Here is a 4,347-nt window from a genome sequence, read left to right as displayed (position 1 = left end):
AAGAGAAGCTTTCTTCAAATGGCCCCACCAATAACTACACAATGATAGCTCTGATAACATGCTATAACATGAGGTACCAGGGCCCAGGAGACCTAATCTGGGTGTCAAGGAGGGTTTCCATAGGAAGTGACATTTAAACTAAGTGTGAATGATGAGTAGGAGCTGTTCAGACAAGGCAAAAGAGAAATCCAGGTAGGAGACACAGCTTGGGGAAAGGCCCTGAGGTGGGAAAATGTGCTGGCATGGTCCCTTGTGCAGAGGAAGAGGCCCTTCGTAAACTTTGTTGAATGGATGAATAAAGTTCTCAGTTCACAGTGTATTGGAAGGGATGTTTACTTAAGAGAATAGAAACCCAACCAATAACACTTGCCAATAACACCCAAAGACCCCTCCATGGCCCTCAGTTTACCAATCCCTATCTCAACAGAATCCTTCAGCCTCACTTGGAGTCTCCTCTACGTCACTCCATGGGACGGCCCAGCCTGTAGTCACCCAGACATCCCAGTCACTCTGACTGCAGTGGACAGTGCTCTGCCTCCCTGGCACAGGCCAAGCTCCTGCCATGGTCAGCTTCATCGCCCTGCAATGCTAGGTGGGTCCTCCTCAGCTGCCTGGGAGGGTCTTCTGCTCTGGCTTCAACCTCAGCTTTGTGCATTGTGACAGCTCAGCCCTGTCACCCACTGAGTCTCATCACCAAAGGACATGCCCTCTCCTCCTGCAGGGCTCTGTGGACCTGGAAGCTTCTCTGTATGATTGTTGCTAAGGGTCACTTGGTAGCCAATGACCAAGAGCCAGCCAACTCTCCCAGCGAATTTTTGGAAGGCCATCAGGGACTCACATGTTTGGCAGGAGGCTGGAGAATCAATCTCAGAGCTCTGGCGGGCTGGGCAACAGAAGTGGTATGGGCTGTGTGCTGCTGCTATGATGAGTGTGACCTCTACCTGCCCTGGCCTCACTGCATTCCTCACGCCCTCATTAGTCTCTGGAAAGACTGGCCTGGGCAGTGAAAAGATCTTCCCCTTTGAAATGTAAATTGGTGCAGCCACTCTGGTAAACAGTATGGAGCTTCCTTAAAAAACTAAAAATAGACTTTCCATATGATTCAGCAATTCTACTCCTGGGCATATATCCAGAAAAGATGAAAACTAATCGGAAAAGACACATACACCCCAATGTTCACTGCAGCACTATTTACAATATCCAAGACATGGAAGCAACCCAAGTGTCCATCGACAGATAAATGGATAAAGAAGATGTGGTCCATGTATACAATGGAATATTACTCAGCCATAAAAAAGAACAAAATTTTGCCATTTGCAGCAACACGGATGGACCTAGAGATGATCATATTAGTGAAGTAAGTCAGACAGAGAAAGACGAATATCATATGATATCACTTACATGTGGAATCTAAAAAATAATACAAATGAACCCATTTACAAAATAGAAACAGACTCACAGACATAGAAAACAAACTTATGGTTACCAAAGGGGAAAGGGGATGGGGAAGGAATAAATTAGGAGTTTGGGATTAACAGATACACACTACTATATATAAAATAGATAAGCAACAAGGATTTACTGTATAACACAGAGAACAATATTCAGTATCTTATAATAACCCATAATGGAAAATAATCTGAAAAATATATATAGATGTAACTGAATCACTTTGCTGTACACCAGAAACTAACACAATATTGTAAATCACCTATACTTCTATTTAAAAAAAAAAATCTTCTCCTTTAACTTCCAACTCCCAAGGCCACACAGAAAGAGAAGTCCCCAGAAGTGACTGGGGTAAATTAAGACAGGAAGTTGGATGCGAGACAGCCTGAACTATGACCTATGCCTACTACAATAATTTTATTTCTTCAGCCACCATCTAATGACTGCTTGATCTGAGCCAAACCCTGCAGCAGGCATTGGAGACGCAGAGGCGAATACGACACAGAACCTTTTCTCCTGGAGGCTGCCTTTACTCGGAGATGGGAAACACATCAGCAGTATAAGTGCTGGAAGGGCCTCAGAGCATGCCTTTGCCAGATGCATAAAGGGAGGGGTGGTTAGTTCTGCATGCGGAGGGCAGGGGGTGGTTGATAAAGCTTGATGGAAGAAGTAATATGGGAGCTATGGCTTGAAGGAGGGTTGTTTGGCTGGCAGGCAGCTTGAAGGCATGTTTGGGCAGGAGATGAGAACATTCCAGGCAGGGAGAATAGCAGATGCCAATGCTTGGAGGTGTGAAGTGGGCACAAAGTTTAGGGAGTTGTAAGTCATTTGCTACGGTTGGAATCCCCAGTTTGAATGAATTTTGGCAAAAAAATGAAAGTTGCTCAGATAGGGCTGGGACATGGCTGAGATTTTGGTTTCATTCTCTAGCCCGATGCTGTCTGCTATGCAGCCACTAACCATATGTGGCAACTTCAGTTTCAGTTGGTTGAAATAAAATACAATTAAAAATTCAATTCCTCAGACACACTCCCCACATTTCAAGTGCTCAGTCACCACATGTGGTTAAGGGTTACCATACTGTACAATGTAGATACAGAACATCTCCTTCATCACAGAAAGTTCTATCGAACAGTGCTGTTCCAGGCTGCGGGAAGCACAGGAGGATATTAAGCAAGCAAATGACATCGTCGTATTTCACGGAGCCCTCCCTGTGGCCACTTGGGGATGGATCAGAAGGGAGCATAACATGGGACTTCCCTGGCGGTCCAGTGGTTAGGACTCCACACTTCCACTGCAGGCGGCACAGGTTCGATCCCTGGCTGGGGAACTAAGATCCTGCATGCCATCTGGGGCGCCCCTACCCAAAAAAAGGGAGCATAACAGAAGGCTAGAGATGACTTAGAAGACTACTGCAACAGTCTAGTCAAGAGGCTGCTGTCGCACCAGAGGAACTGTCCTTTTTGCCCGGAACTTGCTATTATCCAAAGCGGAGCGGGGAATTATTCAGGGTGACTAATGTTTCACCTCAGCCCTCACGCCCCAGCTTCAGAGACGGGAGTCCCAGACGATCATAAACTAGACAATCTGGGCAGCTGACTCAGTGGAAGTGGATCTCATTTTATCTCCAGTAGGTCCTGGGGCTTGTCATGTAAACCTAGGGTGTGTCCCCAAGACACAAGGCGCCTCAATTTAGGAGTCGCACGCCCACAACACTCCTCACTCACTCACACCAAGTGGATGGGGAAGACTTGAGTTTTGCCACCATGAAAGAAGTCAGGTCAGCTGTTCAACCGAATCCCTTTGACACCAAAGCAGCCAGAAGTTGGGAGGTTAAGAAGTTAGGAATAGGAAATTCCCTGGCGGTTAGGATGCTGGGCTTCCACTGCCAAGGGTGTGGGTTCAATCCCTGGTCAGGGAACTAAGATCCTACAAGCCACGTGGCGCAGCCAAAGGGAAAAAAAAAAGAAGGCAAAAATAGCCTATGAACCCTGATAAACACACAATGAGCTCTGTTCGGTGTCCCTAAGCTGTTTGCAGTTGCCAAGATGGGTATGGGAATGCGGACCCAGCCTTGCTCTGAGTATAATTAATGACAACGTGCCCCACGTACCACTGACTCAGATGGAGCGCCTGACGAGAGATTGGGCTGGAGGCTTCTGTGTTCTGAGGGCGTGGACGCGCCCGCATGAGCTGCACTGGAGTGTGTGAACATCACCTTCCTGTTCCTGGCTGAGTCAGAGGCAGATCTGGAGTCAGAAGCCCTGGTCCAGGGCCTACCCTTGCCAATCAGCTCAAAACAGGCTTGTTAAAAATGCTCCTCCCACAGACCCACAGCCCTCCCTAGAAGCCAGGTCCTGTCCTAAAGCCCCAGAGGTATTAATCCATTTAATCCTCAAACCAACTCATGAAGCTGGTGCTATTATTATCCGTTCTTGACAGATCGGGAAACCAAGGCACAGAAGTTAAGCCGCTTGCCCCAGCTCACATAGCTACTGGTATTCAGCCCAGCCCCTGGCTCCTACGCCTGCTCACTAGGCACTACTGAGACAAAGAGTGTGGACCCAAGCGACACAGAACCCGCCAACACCAGTTGAGTGCCAGCTGCTTGTTGTTAGAGCTCAGATTGCCATGATGCTGGTGATCCTGTGGGGGTCCATGAGCTCCTTTGAGGAGGGGCTGGCACAAGTACCCCAAGCCCAGCCCAAGTCCACATGCCTTATTACTACCCCAACAAGGAGATCTTGCTGTGCCCCTACCTGGACGTCTCCACGATGAGACGTCCATCCTGGCGCCTCCCATTTCCTCCCAGGCAGTGTCACAAGCATCCACAGCACCTCCTGGCGAGAAACACCTCTTTGGGAAGCAGTCGTATTGCGTGGGATGCTGGTACGGAGA

The sequence above is a fragment of the Balaenoptera acutorostrata genome, chromosome 10 (genome assembly GCF_949987535.1).
Source record: "Balaenoptera acutorostrata chromosome 10, mBalAcu1.1, whole genome shotgun sequence".
NCBI classification, from domain to species: domain Eukaryota; kingdom Metazoa; phylum Chordata; class Mammalia; order Artiodactyla; family Balaenopteridae; genus Balaenoptera; species Balaenoptera acutorostrata.
Note: the sequence above shows the minus strand (reverse complement) of the source record.